We start from the raw sequence: 21,328 nt of genomic DNA, 5'->3' as shown, positions 1-21,328 counted from the left end.
TGTGTGTGTGTGTGTGTGTGTGTGTGTGTGTGTGTGTGTGTGTGTGTTGGTGTGGCACAAAGAGCAGAAGAGCTGAAACGTTTACTTATTCTCTACACAAATAGGTATGTCAACAAAATCAAGCCCCAAGGGGGTCCTTGCGGCCGGGGTTTCCTGGCTGCAGCCCCCGACCTGAGGCCCCGAGCTCGGTTGGGCATCCTCCCCTCACACTCAGTAACCTCGGCAAGACCCAGTCGCTTCGCCCAGTCGCTTCGCCGTCTCAAAGCTCGGCCGCTGCCGGCGCAGGAGGAGGGTGCCCAGAGCTGTCTCCTCTCTTCTCTGGGAAGCTGTGTGCATTAACAACGAGAGAAAGGCAGTCAAGGCCTGGAGTTTCTTTAAGAAGGGTGCTGCTTACCCTTGGAGTGGAGTCATAAAAATAAATCGAATAAATCCACACCGGCAATCCAGGCCAGAGTCCTGAGGCCTCTGTGTCCTGTGGGTTTCCACATTTTCCATTCCTCAAAGAGGGTTGGCAGGAACAGAACAAAACAAAAATACCGAACACAGCCTTTGTTTGAGAAAATTCTCGCTGGATTTGTATCTGATTAGTCTGCGTCTATACATGAGAGGATTTTAAACATCCTGAAAGAACTGAAAGGAAAAAATGGTTCTGCCAGAAGATGCCGGCCCTCCTGCCCAGCCCTTGGTCAGAGAGGACCATCTCGCCGCCCAGAGAGGACAGAACTCCTCTGACAATTAGCCTTCTGGTTTGGTGACAGTAATTATCACCATTAGGGGCCTCTCCTTCCCTCTTATGATGAAATATGCATTCACGCTGCAGAGGCCCCAGTCTGAGGACTGGTTGGGCAGAACCCAAAATGCGAGGAAAGGATCGATTTTAACCTATGTTAAAACATTTGATCTAATTTGATATTTCTAGTTTTCAGCAGCTTACAGCAAATAGATGAAAATAAATGTCTTGTCACATGTTGTGCTGCGGACTATGTCTGTTGGTTTTCAAAGACTCCTGAAAACAGGCAGAGAATCCGCTATTAGCTGTGTCTGATGCTGCAGGATTTTCCAGCTGTCATTGTTCAAAGGTCTATTTTCTGGAGCCTTGAGGAATGACCAAGTGGATTATTTGCTCTAAAATGCTGTGAGTGATATGTTTCTCTGAGCCCTTCGGCTCTAAAAATGGAAAGGGACAGGGCAGAGGACGAGGAGCAGGGCCTCTCAACCGTATGCGGAGCATTATGCATTTCTGTGTGTATTTTCAGGGCTAGAAATCTACTTCTGGGATTTGAAGAGGAAGAAGAACAAAGAATCATGGATTGTGTTGGCTGTCTCTTCTGAAGTTTGGTTACTGTAGTGGCCCGCTACCTCGATTAAACCTTTCCTCCCTAAATAATCAACTTGCCTTTATGCAAGTGTATTTGCCTTGTACAAATCTTAACACATAACACTGAGCACTCAGGTTCGGCAAACCCACTTTCAAGCCGTAAATAATTGCCTTGGAGTAATGGACAGTTAACTTTGGGAAAGGAGGGCTAGACATTAGTAAACTATATTAATTCAATGCAGATATTAGCTGGTTGGTGTTAGAAAATGTCAAAAACACATAGGCATTTATAAACTGCATGGTTGATAAGTTTAGTTAGCTGGAATATGTTAACTAGTCCAAAGGAATAGTTTGAATGTAAATATTTAACCAATTTGTTTCAACCTATTTCATAAGCATCTATGCCAACCAGACATTATTTTTAAAATGAAGGCCCCAGAATCAAGAAGAGCTGGAATTGAGAGTATAAATAGATAATGGGGGTTTCTTGCCCCATCTGTAGCAAAAACTCAACACACATGGTCTGTAGGCAGTGGATGGGTAGCATCTTCTTCATCTGTCAAGCATTTGGGTGTGAAATACACAAGAGCACAATCCCACCCACTGGGCTGCTGGATTCCTGACGAGTAGGGCTTTTGTGAAGGAATATACTGAGAGGAATCTTTAATTTCCTAGCACTTGTCTTTCTCTGCCACCATTCTTAACGGGGAACAGAATCTTAGATGTTGTGTGCACCCTCCTTACTGTGCAGATGGAGACGGGGATGGGGTTCCCTCCTCAACCTCATTCCCATTCTCGTGTCTCCTCCATTTTCATATATCACCTCATTCCCTTTCAACTCAGTCAAGTAAGTTTGGGATGGAGTGGGAAAGGGCAAGAGTGCACTCCCACCAAGGGGGTTAGGAAGTATCCTTCCATCTGGGGTGTCCCCAAGCCCATGGCCGGGGTCCTAAGACTGACTCTTCACACCAACTCTCTCTGACCAGGAGTTTGACTGCAACATCTTCTGATACTGGGGTTTTTTTTTTTTTTTTTTTTTGATTTATTTTTTGAGGAAGATTAGTCCTGAGCTAAGATCTGCTGCCAATCCTCTTCTTTTTGCTGAGGAAGACTGGCCCTGAGCTAACATTCATGCCCATCTTCCCCTACTTTCTATGTGGGATGCCTGCCACAGCGTGACTTGACAAGTGGTGCATAGGTCCACACCCGTGATCCAAACTGGCGAACCCTGGGCCACCAAAGCAGAACATGCGAACTTAACTGCTGTGCCACCAGGCTGGCCCCTGATACTGTTCTTAATCCTCATAGGTTTTCTGATGTCTTGGGGTTCAGCTTTGTCAGGACCTTGTTGTCAGCTCCGATTTGAGGGTACGGTACCCGAAAGGCTGTATCTGCTAGAATTGTTCTACGCCGTACATTCAAGGGAGAGAAGTTTCCAGTCACAGCTGGGGCAGCTGATCAAGGCCAGTCCCTTCCCAACGAGTTGCCGAACAGCTGGCCTCAGATGAGCTGTCCTGCTGTTTGGGATTTCTACTCTTGTCTAGAAGAGACTCTTTTTTCCTGCCTGTACAAAGTCAGGTGATGCCTCTGTGCATGCCACATTTTTTTTGTGGTGGTGGATTTGGTCTGTTCTTTTCTACTTCTGTTCTGTCGTTGTTGATGTTGTCCTTATGAACTGAAATCCCAGAGCAGTGTGTACCAGGCAGAATCACGGACCAGTGCCTTCAAAAAGCCCACATGGGCCTTTTTTCTGCAGAATTTCCTTTCTGCCATTGCATTCAACCCTTAAAGACAAGGATGGGAGCATCAGGGTAAACCATGACGCGGACCAACTTCTCGTGTTGGCTATATTTCCTATACTCCAAAATTTTTCAACAGGTCGGCTCTCAGGAAGCCCTTGTCTTAGAATGCCTGGTAAACTCACCACTATTCTTAAATTGATTTTAGCTGGTCTTTGTCAAGAGCAGGGCAAGGAGAGAGGCCGAATAAATTTCCCCTGGATGGACTGTATCCTGAAGCGGTGTCCCCAGCAAGAGAAAAGGACAAACAGGAAGAGTCAGGAGTCACCAGGATTGATAAGTGGTATTGATTGTGTGTCTACCTGGTGCTGGACAGCGAAAGAACAGGGTGAAGATCAGAATGCAAAGGGATTGGTTAGTTTGGAAACTTTATAAATGGTTGTGTTAAATGGAGGTAGCTCGTGAGCCTGGAGAATGGTGGAAGGGGCAGGTGGACTCTCCCAGGCCCATAATTTCAAGGTGTGCCTTGAATAACTGGACTGATGGAGGAAGGAAGGAGTTGGAGAGTGTGGAATAAGAGTGTATTTGCTGGTAGTTTGCCTACTGTAAGAGAGAGCAGTCTTTTTGTTGTTTATTTGCTTCCTTTTTTTTTTTTTTCCAGATTGCATGTTTGAAATTTTCTTTTTTGATCTTTAAATAGTCCTGGGGGAAACACTTATAAGGCAGACAAGATGTTTGCAAACTTTTGGTGTATTTCATTAAAAATAAATATTACTGACACGATTGTAGACCGGCTCAGTTGTTGTAGTGTAATTAGCTAAGCAAATCCACTGCCCTCTGCGTGATTAGAGTGAGGTCATTCACCTTAGTTTTTCTGTCAGTAAATTGCAGATGCTACATTTTACCAACTAGCTGAGTTGGTATTTAAAAGAATTTTAAGCATTTCTGGAAGTCTCTGTTATATTATAATAAGATTTATAGCTCTGTACATTTTGTGCGGTGATAGAAAGTTACTGCTCTATATCATAATTATTCTGAAATCTTGAGGTCTTTGCAATAATTCAAGACTTTGACAATGAAGGATTTAGCAAAAGAATCTGGCATATTGCTCTATTCTCATTCTGGGTAAGGTTTTGAATTAATCCAATTGAAATTTTAAGAAAAGATGCCTATATTTTTCCAATATCAAGTGTGATTATTACAGTTTTATACTTCTGCTATATCTCTTAACCCTTTCTGAACATTTAAAAGTCTACTTTTTCTGTGGTTTCTCCTCAATAGGTTTTTGTGACTATTATTAAGGCACCATTGGTCTCATTGACTAACTGCCATTCAATATTTACCAATAAGTAGGCAGACATGAAAGGCCAGATTTGTTCCACCACACAGATGGTTGTGTGATAAACACTTGTAGCACATTGTGTTTTCAGGTTGAAAGCAATTTGACTTCCACTAGAAGGAATAGCTGAGTCTGAGATATTTCTTTAAATCTTAGTGTAGTGGTCCCATTACGTCCTTAAATAAGATGAAAAAATACTTTGGAAATCCATAGATTTCCACTCAAATAATGGTTTTATGGCTGTGATTTGGAAACACAATCTGCTGGCTATGCTGATTACTGAACAGATCAAAGAAGCACTTTTTAAAAAACATCGTATTATTAGGGGAAGGGAAGTAGCATTTATTGAATACTTATTATAAGCCAGGCACTGTGTTAAATGCTTCCCTAAATCATCAAATAAAATGCTAATTACAAGTCTATAGCATGGTGTAGTGGGTTAAATTGCATCCCCACCCCCCAACCCCCGCCCAAAAGATATGTTCAAGTCCTAACCCCCCGTCCCTGTGAATATGACCTAATTTGGCAATAGGCTCTTTGCAGATGTAATCAAGTAAAGATGGGGCCATACCGGATTAGGGTGGGCCCTAAATCCAATGACCGGTGTCCTTATAAGAACAAAGAGAGGGAGATTGGATACAGAGACACCAAAGACACACACAGGGAAGAAGGTCCTGGGATGACAGAGGCAGAGAGCGGAAGCCGTGGCTACAAGCCCAGGAACGCCAGAGATTACCAGCAACCGCGAAAAGCTGGGAGAGAGGCATGGAACTGTCTACCTCAGAGCCTCGGGAAGGCGCCAGCTCTGCCTACACCTTGATTTTGGACACTTGGCTTCCTGAATGGTGGGAGACTACGCTTCTGCTGTTTTACACCCCCCAGTTTGTGGTGCTTTGTTACAGCAGCCCTAGGAATCGAATGCACGTGGGTGCCATGAGAGTACCTCTACTTCATACAAGACACTTGCCCGTGATCATCTCATTAGTAACGATGAGATGGGGGTGGGTTCAAACCCAGGCCCGATGCCAGGGCCCTCATGCTTTTCCCACACTTGCCAGATCACAGCACACGTGACTTCGCAAACTTGATTTCTTCTCCTTCAGTCGAAACTCTGCGGGGATAAATGTTGTAGCCTCATGTCCATGGGTGGGAGACCATGCTGTAACACACTGAGCTGGTTTCAGTTCTTGAAATAACAGACCCCGCGTAGTGCAGGCGATTCCTGGCATATCATAGATTGTCCCTGATGTCAGCACAGTGAAGTGAAATTATGCATGAATCGGTTAAATATTTGAAACATGCCAGCCAGCCTAATTGAATTCCATCTTTGATAAGGTCTATAAAGATGTTTGTTACTGTCATTAATCCAGATACCCATTGAGTTCCTACAACAAATAGCAGACCTGGGGAAAACTACTCCTATATAGATGTCAGATTTTTTGTTTTCAGTGTATACTGCCTCTCCCAAAAGATTTAGTTCTTGTTCCTACGGCATATGGTAGACAGTTAATGTGCAATTAAGGCCTCTGAACTTGTGCATGATATTAGTTTATTTAGAAGCAGCTATACATAAAATAATAAACTTAGTGTGGACCTTTTTGATATTATCATTCACTTTTCCAAATTTGATTAAATTCAGAGCATTTGATCTTGACAAATAGGACTAAGTTTCTGGTTTCTGGAGGTGTTGCTACAGGCAGCTGTTTTTGCTCTAAATGAGTGGACCGTACATAGTGCCACGAGCTCAGACCCACAGGGCATGAGGGAAGCACATGCAGACTTCAGGGCCAGTGGAGACAGAAGAGGGCGACCTGGCACCAAACGACTCTTGCAGGTGTGCTTTCTCTCCACCTGGGCAGGGGGACAGGCATGGTGTAGGAGGGCAGGTGAGGTGGAGCCCTGCCTGCAGCTTCATGACCTCCCAGAAAACCAGGTCCTTCCTTTCCCGCTAGCGAGGCTCAGAGGGAACCAGGATTCTTAGGCCAAAATGAATCCCAGTCCTTCAAAAGATAACTAACTTGTCAAGCATGACAACTAGCTTCAAACTAGTGTATTATAATCAGGTTGTATCAGCGAGTGACTTCTTTTAGGTCCCTAAGTGTCAGTCACTTTAGGAGACAGGCAAGTTACCAAAAGAGAAAGTCTTGGAACAGAATGGCGCTTGCTTGGAGAATCTGAGGTTCCAGGAAAGGAGCTTCCTGAAGGTCCCCCCAGAACCCTGGAGGGATGGGGCTTTCATCTTCTAGTCCCCAGGCCCAGCTCATCCTTAGGTGCCCCATGACTCCCTGCCATTGCGCACTAGACCAGATGGTCTCTCTTTTCAGATAGCTTCCCCTGTGGCACCATTTCCTCCTGCTCCCCCACATTACCCAGCAGGAGGGCAGGCAGACTTCCTTTTCTCCAGCAGTCTGTGGACCAGTCTTTGGCATTCTGAGCTGAGGGTCACTGAAGTGTCGCTCTAGATCAGGGACACTCCGTGGGGCAGAGGTGGGCATGGTGATGTCAGAGTTCCCAGGAAGAGCATTTGTGGTGCACCTCGGAATCCTGGTGGGAGGGGACAGTGAACGTGTGACTGCAGCAGCACCTTCCAGGTGCTTCGGACCCACTTTCCCCTCTCCTGCCAGCTGAGAAGGACTCCCACTCCCGTCATAGCAAACCTTGTCAGACAAGGAGCTCCAGAAAACAGACCCTAGCTGCTTAGCGCCTTTCCAGTCCAAGGAAAAAGCCAAGGAGAAATACAGCCTTTCTTGGTCAATATTTTCTTCCCTTACCGTTTTGAGATAAACATTGCGTGAGCAAACGGTTTGCTTAAAGACGCACATGCATTTCCAGTGCAGCGAGGGGAAAACACTGCTGTTGGAGTTCCCTCATCTTGAATGTTTATTTACATTCTCTTTCTGACATCATTCTCCCCCCATGCGCTTCTTGTCCTCTGTTTTTTGATTTAGAAAAATGTTTTTGAACATTTAGACAAGTACAGAGAACACAAAAACAAACGCTTCTTATACCCATTTCCAAGGATTAATAAACATTTTGCCATATTTCCTTCAGGTCTTTCTTCAAAACTTTTACTGAGCTGTAATTCACATACCATATAATTCACTCATTTTAAGTGTACAATTTAATTGTACTTGGTACATTATGTTATTAATTTTTTTAAATTGTGGTAAAATATGTAACATAAAATTTGCCATTTTAGCTATTTTTTTTAAGATTTTATCTTTTTCCTTTTTCTCCCCAAAGCCCCCAGGTACATAGTTGTGTATTCTTAGTTGTGGCATGTGGGACACCGCCTCAGCGTGGCTTGATGAGTGGGGCCATGTCCTCACCCAGGATTCGAACCAGCGAAACCCTGGGCCGCCTGCAGCGGAACGTGAGAACTTAACCACTCAGCCACGGGGCCAGCCCCCATTAACCATTTTTAAGTGTACAATTCAGTGGCATTAATGACATTCACACTGTTGTACGATTGTCACCACTATCTATATCCAAAACTTTTTCATTGCCCTGAAAAGAAACTCTGTATGCATTGAACGGGAACTCTCGTTTCCTGGGTCCCCAGACCCTGATCACTTCTAATCTACTTCCTGTCTCCATGTATTTGCCTAGTCTGGACGTTTCATATAAGTGGAATTATATAATGTTTGTTCTTTTTATGTCTGGTTTATTTCACTTAGGAAAATGTTTCCAAGGTTCATCCATGTTGTAGCATGTATAGGAACTTCATTCCTTTTAATGGCTAAACAATATTTCCACCTATGTATATACCCTATTTTTTTGATCCATTCATCTGTTGCTGGACTCTTAGGGTGTTTCTATCTTCTGCTGTTGTGAGTAATGCTGTAACAAACATTGACATATAGTTATCTCCTCAAATCCCTGCTTTCAATTCTTTTCAGTGTATAACTAGGAATGGAATTGTTGGGTTACACGGTGAAGTCTATGTATAGCTTTTTGAGGAACTGCCCAAACCATTTTCTGTAGTAGATATACCATTTTACATTCCCGTCAGCAATGTATGGGAGTGCCAATTTCTCCACATCGTTGCCAACACTTGTCATTTTCCTTTTTTTAAAAAACAGTAGTGTGAAGTATCTCATTGTGGTCTTTATTTGCATTTCTCTAATGACTGGTGATGTTGAGCATCTTTTCCTGTGTCTGTTGGTCATTTGCATATCTTCTTTGGAGAAATGTTTATTCAAGTTCTTTGCCTGTTTAAAGTTGAGTTGTTTGTCTATTTATTGTTGAGTTGTGGAAGTTCTTTGTATATTATGGACGTCAAACCTTTATTAGATACATGATTTCCAAGTATTTTCTCTCATTCTCTAGGGATGTTTTTTCCACTTTCTTGATAATATTCTTTAAAGCACAAGAGTTTTTAATTTTGATGAAGTCTACTTTATCTATTTTTCTTTTTTTGTTCTTACTTCTGGCATCCAGATCTTTTTTAAGATAAGAAATAGAAGATAACTGATAAAGATGCTGCCTCCTCTCTACTCTTCCCCAGTCCAGCTTCCCTCCCTCCCCAGAGACTACCACCATCATGAATTTGGTGTTCCATTTCCTATCCATGTTTTATACCATATATACAATAAATAGCATTCTTCTGTGTGCTTTCAAAATTGTATATAAAAGGCATCATTTTTCTTTGTGCATTTTTCCCTTGAGCCCACATTTACGATCTATCCGTGCTGCTCCATACTTACCTAGTTCATTCATTTTCATTGCAATGATTGTATTCAATCAAATGATCAGGGAATGATATTCACAATATTTAACAAGTGGAATGGCTGCATCACCAACCAACACACATGGGTGCTCTTGATAAACAGCAGCACCTCTGGGCACCTGTGCATACCTAAGTGTGCCTGTGCACACCGGGCTGAACACCCAACCAGTTTCCACATTTTATTTACCCATTCCATTATTGTGCAATTTAGATTGTTTTCGATTTGTCACTATTATAAACAGTACTGCTAGAAATATTCTTGTAGCTGTCTCTTCACGCACATCTGTGAGAACTTGTCTAGGATACATACTTAGGAGTAGAATTGATGGGTGGTCTGCTACACATATGTTCTGTTTTATTTTTCCTGTTGTATCAAAATTGTGGGTGAGGCCTACAGCTGAGGACAAAAGATGTTAAGTGCTCACATTCCATATAACCACCATGATATCATAGCAGTTGTGACCAGCGACTTCCCAGGAAGGCATATTGAGGGGCACCAATGCTGAGAACAGGTCTTTTCTTCAACCATCCCCACCCCAGCCAACCTAAGGGGGGAATAGGTACAAGGGGGTGGGTCTTTTGGAGAATGCCAACTTCACAAAAAAAGGATATTCTCTCTCTTCACACTTCTGCAATATCCACCATGAAAGCCAAGGAAAGAAGAACAAAGACAATCAATGATAAAGGTTTTCTGGGCATCTATCAGAATTGTTCTCCTTCCTTTCCATACATAAACTAAGTCAGAGTCTGGTGGTCCTCTCTTACAGAAATTGGGTGAGAGCTTGGATTCAGAGAGTACCTAATGCTGCCAGGGTATAGAGAAAGAGGCATCCGGCATTCCCAGCATGTGGCATGACAAATATACCACTGTTGGTCACATGGATTGAAGGGACATCATAGAGGGTAGTAGTGCTTGTGCCATCTCGGTGGTACTTCCACAAAAGTGCTATCCTCTGGCAGAAGGTCATGTTCTGTGGAGGCACTGAGGCAGGGTGGAAGAAGTTCAGGCAGATTAAATCTCACGTCAGGCAACTACTCAGGACACAGGGCCCCATGGAGCCCTTCAGGGAACCCACACGTGTGCCCTATGAGAGCCCAGAGTTTGGATCTTGCTCTGTGAAAGAGGAGATCAACAGCCCATCAGTGCGGGCCAGAGAAGGAGCGGAAACCACAGGGAGAAGTCTGCAGAGAGAAGACTGCACCCTCGCCCAACGACATGGGAAAGAACGTCACTGTCTTCCTTTGCCTCTTCCCACCCACCTCAAGAGGAGGAAGAAGAGAGGGGGAAGGTGGCGTCTGAGTCTCTGTGACCCCACCTCCCTAACAGGAGCTTCTGCTGAAACAGAGGAGGAAAAGAGCTTTGGCTCAGATAAGAGATCGAAACTTTAAAACAGCAGAACTGGGTTTTAAACACATCAATGAGACTGTCTTAATAGGTAAAAGTGGCCAAAAGCTGTAGAAACTGGGCCACAGGCTATTGGGGAGCCTGTTCCTCAGCTGGCAGGGAGGCTCAACAGGGGGCGTTGGTCGGGCGGAGTGCAGTCTCATCATGTTTATAACCCAGTGAGACTACACTGTTGAATACACTGGTGAAAGTCCATGAACTAGTGGTAATGGGAACTGCCAATGTGCCCTCCCCGTGAGGAGCTCATTCTGTTCCCCGAGCAGGGGTGAGAGCTCCACTGCCAATCTGATGGGTCTTCAGTGAGAGCTGTGTTGTTTCTATGTGTTCGTGTCTTCTTTTCATTCAGAAAAGTGATCACTTTTGAGCAAAAAAACAAGAAAACAAAGCCATTTTGACCAAAACCTAAGAAAATTGCCAAGAGTCCTCACTATATAAATGGGTCCATTTTCATTTTCACGACAAGAAATGAGCTAGCTCCCAAATATCAGCATTGAAGCAGCCGAGAAAGCTCAGTTCGGTATTTTCCCTGCCTCAGAATCCTAGCTTCCCCAGGGCCCTTCAAAGCTCTCCCTCCCTCACTTTCTGCCTCTTTCCTCTCAGTGGTGGTCAGAGGCATTGGCGATATGAGGCTATGGCCCTGGGGGTCTCAGAGGCTCAGGAAACCAGACCAGGCTCTACCTTTGGCTTTTTGTTCAGAACCTTCTTGCTCAGGTCTCCAGCTCTCAATTTTCCATCCTTTACCTCACCCAGTCCAGGTGTCTTGGCCGGCGCTTAGTTTCTTCATGGACAGCCGCCTGGTGTGTCAGCCTGGCATTCAACTGCAGATCTGCCTCCATGTGGATGGCTCATAGCTGCAGCCCACAGGCTGGGTCTGCATCCTGCCTCTTCCCCTCCACCACCAAACCCCACAGTCCAGCCTCCTGGGATCCTGTGTTTGGGAATGGTTGGGTGGGGGCCGGACACACCCTCAATCCACCAGAAGGGAGTTTGAACACAGCCTGCATGCATTCCCCCTGCATTTTATTTTTAATTTAAGTGGATAGACTTGCAGGCTAATTGCTATCCTGCCACCCTTAGCTGACAGAATGTATAAGAGGAATGGCCCTTGAAAGAAAAGAGCATTACAGCTGGATTTAAGTAATAATGCCTCTCTCACAAACCTGCACTAGTTGCAGTTTGATGAAAATTACAGTCAAACCTTGTGTTGTAAACTGCTATTTACTGGAGAAAAGAAAAAAAATCCTGTAAGATATAGAAATAGTGTCTGAGACAACCCGGCAGGGCGCTTAGAATCGTTATGATGTGTAAAGAATTCTTGACGATGACGGATAATCGCGGAACGTCGAGCTGGCCTTTAGTTGGTCTGCAGTTGCCTCTGCATCTATGTCATGTCTTTCCCTGGGGGGTGAGATTTTGTCTTTGAAAGTTGAAACGATTTTTAACTCAAGAAAGAGGTTTACTGGGTTTTTCATGGACGTGTTTCTCCTGTTCCCCTCCACATTTCTCCTCCCTCCCTCCCAGCCTGTCTCCTCCCTTCCAGCTGGGCTGTGTCAGTCCTGGGTGCCAGATGCAAAATGATCAAGCCGGTGCAGTTCCCGAAGTGGAACTCATTATTGATTAGCACTTCCTAAATCAAACAGAATTGCTGATCGCTATTGCGGGGCAGCCGCCGATGGCTGGGAATCCAAGGGCTTCTAGAGTGTTCGTGCCTGGGCAGGCGGAGGGGTGTCATCCCACTTAATCACTGCTGTTGCCTGCAAGGAAGAATAGCAACTTCCATTGCCAATTCGTGTTTCTTAAGCACCGGCTGGGTCTGTGGAAGTGTGCAGAGAGGGGAATTTGACAATTAGCAGGAGCTGCTGTCGCTACTCTCCTTTGCTGTGATAATTAGTGCCTTAGGACACTTTCATGGGTGGGTATGTGCCTGGCACATGACACATGGTACTGAGAGCATCAATTGATCTGACCCTTTAAAAGAAAGGGGAATTCAACAAACAGGCCATTTTGTCTGTTTGGTTCATAGATATTCTAGCAGGTAATTTGAAATATTAGTGACATAAAATTAGAGGAGAGGGTCCATTTGCAAATCAGCCACTACCCAGTCATCCATCTAAGGCATGAGGAGCAACTTCACTCTTGTGCTACCTCCCCGTAATGCCTGCTCTTGCTGATGTGTCAAGACGCAAGTCAGTGGTTTCCAGGTGTACACGTGTCTTTTCATCTCCCCACACAATCCACCCTCCTTCCCTCTATATGCATATATGCGCGCGCACACGCACAAACACGCAGAATTGCTTTGCTTCACCATTTGAGAGTAAGTTGTGTACCCCAAGCCCTTTTGTCCCTAAATACTTCAACAGGTATTACCTCCGAAGAATATTCTTTTCCATCATCATAGTATGATTAATAAATTTAAGACATTTAACATTGATACAATACTATTATGTAATCTTAGCTTACATTAAAATTTCATCAATTGTCCCAATAATGCCCTTTATAGTATTGTTCAGCCCAAGATCTAATCATGAATCATGGATTACTTAGTTACCATGTCTCTTTAGTCTTTTAATTTGGAACAATTCCTCAGCCTTTTAATATTTTGTCTTTTATGACATTGGAATTTTTTAAAACTACAGGTCAGTTGTTTCATATATTATTCCTCAATTTGGGTTTATCTGATGTTTCTTCATGATTAGATTCAGGTTATGCATTTGGGGCAGGAATTCTACGGCATAGCATAGAATTACGTCCATCTGAGGGCATCAATCAGGAGACACCATGGGTTTGTCTTATTTTTACAATGTTATCTAAGACAAGTTTTTAAAAGAGTTTGTAAACCTACCTTTCAAAAGGGTTAAAGAGCAATTAGCAATATGTGGTGTTGGGCCTGCACTTGAGATTGACCCAAAGTGCTGGAAAGTGACCTCTTTGGCTCCTAACTGCAGCGCAAATCCAATAACTCACAAATCGGACCACTGAGTGTGACCAATGGTTCCTCAGCATAGGGAAAGCCTGAGCAGAGAATAGCAGTCATCTTTCTGTCAACATGTACTGAGTATTATTATTGCTGTTGTTATTAAATCTGGGCTTCAGCTTCCTCGTCTTTAAGGTAATGGGGCTGGACTCAGTGATTCAGAAAGGTCTCCCAGGGTCTATGTTTTAATAACTCAGGCAAAGCACCTGGAATTTGCAAAACATAGAGCAGAGGATTTGGGAAATAAAAAATATGCTTGCAAGAAATAAACGATAGAGAAGAACTTTCCCCCAGTGTTTATCAGCCAGGCAGGGAGGGCTCCAAGTCAAAGGTGCCCCTGACACGATTTGGAATGTTCTTATCTGTTTCTCTGCTTTCTTGGCCACCAGAATATCTCACAGGAGATGAACCTTATGCTTAGAAGGGCATGGAAGTTCTCATTTCATGAAATTTCAAAGATAGCTGCTTCTAGAATGCAGAAAACAAAAAATCTAAGTTGTTTTTTATTCTTATTGGAGATGATCTGAAATATCCTTTATATCTTCTAGTAGTAGAAATGCTTGATGTCTGAAGTTTTTTGTTTATTTATTTGGTGTTTTAATTTTTTCTTTTGTCATAAATCTTTGATTTATTCACTTTAAATCGGAGCCTGACTTCCTTTCCCAGGCTTATGCCGAGTTTTCTAGGCAGTTTTGGGGGGATAGCTGGCCAAAGGGTGGTTTCCGGGTGACTGCCAGGTTTGCAGATAAGGAAGAACTTGACCCCCATTTTATTTCAGTACTGCCCCCAGCTCAGGGCAGACCAGGGATAAGGAAGGAGAACCACTTCGCTCAGAAGAGGTTCTAGAATATCTTCTCCGTGTGTCGCCGGAATGGAGCAGAGAGACTAATGGTAGGCACTTGTGCAAGTTTATTGCCTTTGTAGAACTTTAGCAAGGGGTCTTATAAATAACCATATCACAGATAAGTCAACTGAAGGCCAGGAGGTTTTCTTGCCCAAGATCCAACAACTAGTAACAATAATAGCTACTGCTCTAAGCACCTGCTCTGTGCCTTGCACTTTCCCTACGGTATCTCTAACTCTCGTAGGACTCCTAGGATGTATTCTGACTCTTCTTTAGATGTTAAAAGTCAGGCTGAGAAAAGTTACCTTGCCCGTGCTGATACAGCAGGCAGGTAGCGGGGCCTGGCCTTGAGGACCGGCTTGTCGGACAGGAAACTGCCTGCCTGTTTCTGCCCCACATCGGGTGCTGCCTCGGAGAGGCTGCCAGTGCCTCTTCCTTCCTCACGTCTCTTACCCTCCCGTGAGAGGTGTGTGAAGCTTGTATGGGTTGAGGCTATCTGAGTTCTTCAAATGTACTTCCCCTGTCACCACACTTATTCTATATTATCATTTATCGGATTTTCTCTCTGCCCCCGGCCTGATCACAGGGTCTACTGAGGCAAGAATCCTGCCTGTTGTTCACAATTACACCTTACGCACGAGCACGGTGGCTGGAACACAGAAGGTGTTCAATAAATGCTTACTGGGAAGAAGGAAAGAAGGAGGAGGGAGGAAGACAAAGGAGAATGAAAAACAGAGACACAGAAGGAGAAAATGAAAGGAGGAAATAAAGGAGGAAAATTATAGAGCAAACAAGTGGAGCTCTGACTTTATAACATCATTAAGGTTTTTACCCTTGTTGCAAAACTGCAAAGGAACCTAATCTCAACACACACACACACACACACACACACACATGCTCAGATACACAAACACACAAGTACACACACACACAAGCTCACATGCATGCATACATACATGCTCATAGACACACACATGCACGCTCAGATACATGCACACAAACACACACATGCATATAGTGTTACCTTTTGGGTTTATCTCAGCAAAGAAAATTGCAAACAACCTAATTACTCAAAATTTAGTGCCTGAGTAAGTAAATTAGGTCCATGCACTCAATGGAAGAATATGCAAATATGAAAAATAATTGCTGCAAAGCCTATGAGGAAATGTGGGAAAATATGTTGGGTAGGATTACTGGTTTAAAAAGCAAGCAGAATACAAAAATGTAGGGAGGTGCAGAAGGATAAAGGCGAAGAGCACACGCAGATAAGAGAGTATCCAGTTTTATCATGTACTGTTCTGGATCCATAGGGCCTAACACAGTGTTTGGACATAGAGTAAAAAATAAGAATAACCATGATTTGGTGCATCGCTATGAAAAACAGTACAGACGTTCCTCAAAAATTTAAAAATAGAAAATATCATATGATCCAGCTATTCCACTCCTGATTCTATAGCCAAAGGAAGTGAAATCAGCATCTTTAAGAGGCATCTGCACTCCCATGTTCACTGTAGCCTTATTCACGGTAGCCGAAACATACAAACAACCTAAGTGTTCATTGACAGATAAATGGACAAAGAAATGTGATATATATATCTATATTCCATATTCCATACATAATGGAATATTATTCAGCCTGAAACAGAAGGGAAATCCTGCCATTTGCAACAACACAGATGAACCTGGAGGACGTTGCACTGTGTGAAATGAGTCAGTCATGGGAAGACTGATACTGTGTGAGCTCACTTATATGTGGAATCTAACAAAGTAACACACAGAAACAGAGAACAGAATGGTGTTACCAGGGGCTGGGGCGAGGGGGTGGAAGAAATGGGGATATATTTGTCAAAGGTGAATAAGTTCTGGAGACCTAATATACAGCACGGTGACCATAGTTAACAAGCTATTATATACTTGAAATTTGCTAAGAGAGTAAATCTCAAGCATTCTCACTGCAAAAAATAATTGTAACTATGTGAGGTGATGGATACACTAATTAGCTTGATTGTGGTAATCATTTCACAATGTATACATATATCAAAACCTCACATTGTACACACTAAATATATACAATTTTCATTTGCCAATTATCCTTCAGTGATGCTGGAAAAAAATTTTAAACACACAGGGGCCAGCCTGGTGGTGCAGTGCAGTGGTTAAGTTTGCACGTTCTGCTTCTACAGCCTGGGGTCCACTGGTTTGGATCCCAGGTGTGGACCTACACACTGCTTGTCAAGCATGCTGTGACAGGCATCCCACATATAAAGTAGAGGAAGATGGGCATGGATGTTAGCTCAGGGCCAGTCTTCTGCAGCAAAAAGAGGAGGATTGGCAGCAGATGTTAGCTCAGAGCTAATCTTCCTCAAAAAAAAGTTTAAACAACAAAAATTCAAAACAAAAAATGAATATTGTGATTTATTGAGTATTTACATGGATTTCCAAGCTGGAATAATAGGGACCGGGTTTTCCCTACTGCCTTAAACAACTAATGAAACAAACGAAATATATGAAACAATGATTTTCAGAGATTGGGCACAGGCTGCACAGCCCAACAATCCCTGAGAGAAGGGGAACAAGCCAGGGGAGCCATATGACTGCCCCAGCTCACTGTCTGCAGAGTTTCCAGGCCACAGGGCAGGGAGGGAGAACCTGGGGTCCCTCTCTGAGTTGAGGAGACAGGGTGAGAATTAGGGAAGGCCAAAGCAACTCTAACTTTCAGGGCAGGGTCACTAAGAGAAGCGAGCTGCACTGAAAGGGAGCCCTGGAGGCTGTGGACGATTCCCCTAGAGTCTTCAGCTGGGGACCCATCACACACACAGTGAGGAACCCACCCAAGGCAGGCAAAGAGCCACCGGAAAGGAACAGACTGGCAACACCTTCGCGTTCTCACTGGTCGAGTGGAAAGACATTGTCATTCATGGGGCATTCAGAGCGGTGTTGCCTCAGGAGCGGGGAAATTAGCTCTAGACTGAAGGCCGTTCTAACCCGCCTAACAGACCTTAAAGGCAAGCTTTGAAAGGATCAAACTGCTTCCAAGTAACTCCACCGCATCTCAGAAAAGAAAAGCGCAAGAAGGTTTAGGGGAATATAAGCTATCTTGCCCCTGCAAGGTCAAATTCACAATGTTTGGTATCCAACTAGCCATTACCAGGCATGCAAAGAAGAGGAAAATAGGACTCATAATAAGGACAAAAACAGGGGTTTGCCCAGTGGTGCAGGGGTTAAGCGTGCATGTTCCGCTTCGGCGGCCCGCGGTTCGCCGGTTCGGATCCTGGGTGTGGACATGGCGCCGCTTGGCATGCCACGCTGTGGCAAGCGTCCCACATATAAAGTAGAGGAAGATGGGCACGATGTTAGCTCAGGGCCAGTCTTCCTCAGCAAAAAGAGGAGGATTGGCAGCTGTCAGCTCAGGGCTAATCTTCCTAAAAAAAAAAAAAAGAACAAAAACAATCAATAGAAATAACTCAGATGTGACACAGATGATAGAATTAGCAAACAAAGATTTTAAAGCAATTATTATAACTAAAGTCCATATGTTCAAAAAGATAGATGAAAGCATAAGCATGTTAAGTACAGGAGGATGTAAAAAAGATGCAATTTCAACTTCTAGAAATTAAAACAATGCCTGATAGGACAAGTCACTGTATAAAATTAACAGCAGTCTAGACCCTGCTAATGCAAGGATTAATCAACTTGGGACAATGGCCATAGAAACTATTCAAAATGAAATACTAAACGAAATAAATAGGGCCTCAGTGGGCAGTGGAGCAGCTTCAAGGAGGCTGATACACAGGTAACTGGTGTCCCTGAAGGAGGGATAGGGATAAAAAATATTTGAAGAAATAATGGTCGAAAATTTTCCAAATTTTAACCTATTAACCTGCAGATCCAAGAAGCTCAATTGAACTTCAAACCCAAAACCTGAAGAAAACTACTCCAAGGCACGTAATAATCAAATTGCTTTAAAATAAGGATAAAGAGAATGTTACAAGCATCCAGAGGAAAAAAGACATGTTCAGTACAAAGGAACAAAGATAAGAATGACAGCAAACTTCTTATTGGATATAATGCAAACAGGAAGACAGTGGATTGACATCTATTAGTACTAACAGGAAAAAAGAAATCATTCTAGAGTCTTATACCCACCAATGTCTTTCATAAACAAAGGTGAAATAAAGATTTTTTTCAAACATACAAAAGCTGAAAGAATTCATTACCAGCATACCAGCTCTATAAGAAATGTTAAAGGAAGTCCTTCAGGAAGAAGGAAAATTATACCAGATGGAAACCTAGTTGCACAAAATGGGATGAACAGCACTGAAACTGGTAAATATGTGAGTGAAAAATGTAACATCCTGGTGCCAGCCCTGTGACAGAGCAGTTAAAGTTCCACGTGCTCCACTTTGGCGGCCCGGGGTTTGCAGGTTCGGATCCCAGGTGTGGACCTGCTCCACTGATCAGCCATGCTGTGGAGGCGTCCCACACACAAAGCAGAGGAAGACTGGCACAGATGGTGGCTCAGAGCTAATCTTCCTCAAGCAAAAAAAAGAGGAGGATTGGCAATGGATGTTAGCTCAGGTCAAATTCTCCTCACAAGAAATAAATAAAGTCCTTTTTCTTTTTTTTTTTTTTGTCTGAGCATTTACTGTGTGGCAGGCCCTGCTAGTTGTTTTGCATACATCATAACTCATATCCTTACATTAACCTACAAGGTGGGAATTACCATGCCAGTTTCAATGAAGAGAAACGTTAGACTTAATGAGCTCAAAGCCACACATCCTAGTTAGTGTGGGAGCCAGCCAAGAATGATTCCAAAACACATGGTAGGCCTTCAATAAGTGGGTGTTGTTTGAAGCTGTGAATGAACGCCATAGCAGAAACCAAACCTGAAAGATGACCACAGTATTTAACAACCTCAAGGGCAAGCCTTAAATAAATTTTTTTTTCTACAATTCCTTACATAATATTTCCCAGGGAAGTAAGAGCATGCATGAAATTGACTCTTGGTTTAAGGACAAGTTGGTAGACTGGGCACACAGTACACGATATGCCCCTAGACACGCAAACAAAACGGGGGCTGTCGGCCGACCAGAGACTAGAAAAGTCTCTAAGAAAAAATATCAAGGTTACATGGCTATGAATACAAAGCCTCCATTCTGGTGGTCACTGGAGTGATCTATTGCAAAAAAATGAGTATACAACCAAGAATCATCAGCATTTGAGGAAAGTCGATGTCTTGAAAAAAGAGAATAGCCAGAATAAATAAACAAAAGAACCCACATGCAAGGAAACAGAGTTATTGAAGCAGTCTGAACAGGTTTTTAATTAGATTCAATAACCCCAGCGAGATAAGGGCAAGACTTGCATCTGTGAAACAAGAAGAGGAGGCTGTAAAACAAGAACAGGATGTGAGGAAGAAGAATAAATCAGTGATCTCGGCAAGGGAAGGAATTCCTAATTTATAGAGAAGAAAAGCTGTTTAGGTGCTAAGGGGTAGTGTTCTGTAATTTTCCAATGGAAAAGAAAACTGCTCTAGTAGCTGTAGCTGGTCTGATGAAAAATCTGCAAACTGTAAAGTCAAAATGATAATATTTCACCAGAACCAAATAGCTGATGAGGTTTCTGCAGGGCTGCCTTTTAACCTTCTGTCCAATGTGCAAAAAAAAAAAAAAAAAAAGCCACAAGTGATTTTCCTAAGTGTACAGTGTTCTCTTTAATAGCTGACACAAAATGTGGCAAGAGACAGAAGCATGGTGCCAGTGGTGTCATGGGCCCCCCCAGCTGATCCGACCTATTCAGTAGCAACGGATAGGAGTGAAATGCTGTGTGAAGTAGTTCCGTGTTTTCCTTAACCTCTTACTATGATGGACCAAGCAAATTAATGAAGGAACAAGAAAATGAAAGACCTCCTAGAATTTGAATGAGCCCTCAAAAGAAGGCCTTTGAGGAGGTCATTTCACATCTCAAATCTAGCAAGAAGGAAAACAGTGCAAAAAACTAAAGATTCAGATTAAGCAGCTGGATTTAAACATGCTGAGACATAAGACAGTCAGCACTTTGAATTTCTATTGGCTCTGAGGCAACAACTTCCCCCTGTCTGAACTGCACAAATATCACTGAGGATGCACCCTGGAGCCAGTTATGTGGTCGCAGGAAAGTGCTAGAATGCTAAGGGCGACCTGACCACAAGGTTGGGGGGACAGCGTGTGCAGTCCAGGCTGCAACACCCCTCACACTGACATGGCCCAGAGCCTCCCAGGGGTGGAACCTCACACCCCGCCTGCTGTCCTTGAAATGTGATTTTGATAAAGTTTCAGCAACTTACTGAAAGAAAACGATCCAAAAATCTGGAGAAAACATCTTATTTCCGTGAGATTGGGTCAATTTCTTGTCAAAATAAAACAAAGTTTTTGAAGAACTATGGATAGATCCTTGTAGGACTCTGTAAGCAAGTCTTCCCTCTATAGTCTTGATATTAAAATGTTGTTATGTCTGCATAATGATAATCATATTCTAACTAATCTGGATAACAAAGACAAGAAACAACCAGAAATGAGCAAAATGCATTTTTTCCATCTATACCTGCCAAACACTGGTCCCCATAAAATGCTCAAAGGAAAATAGAATTTTGCAAACCAATAATTTTGAGCAGTGCAATATAACATAAATTTCTCCTAAAGATTCAGAATTCATGTTTGAATGTTACTGAGACGGCCTACAGTAAAGAAATTTGTGGACTTTGTTAATTCAGCATTTCCAAAACTTATTTGCCCGTGGATTGGTTTGTCCATCTGCCCTTCCATCCATCTATCCATCCATCTACACTCACGAAGATTCCACCTCGTGGAACTGGTGCTCCACGGGGCTCCCTCGGCAAGCATGATGCACTAGACACATTTCCACTGCTTCTTCTCGCCTCTGTGAGGCTTCTCTCAGTGCCCGGCCAGAATGACCCACGTGGCGCTCTGCATTCTCACAGA

This window comes from Equus quagga, chromosome 4 (assembly GCF_021613505.1).
Source record: "Equus quagga isolate Etosha38 chromosome 4, UCLA_HA_Equagga_1.0, whole genome shotgun sequence".
NCBI classification, from domain to species: Eukaryota; Metazoa; Chordata; class Mammalia; order Perissodactyla; family Equidae; genus Equus; species Equus quagga.
This window is presented reverse-complemented; position numbering follows the sequence as displayed.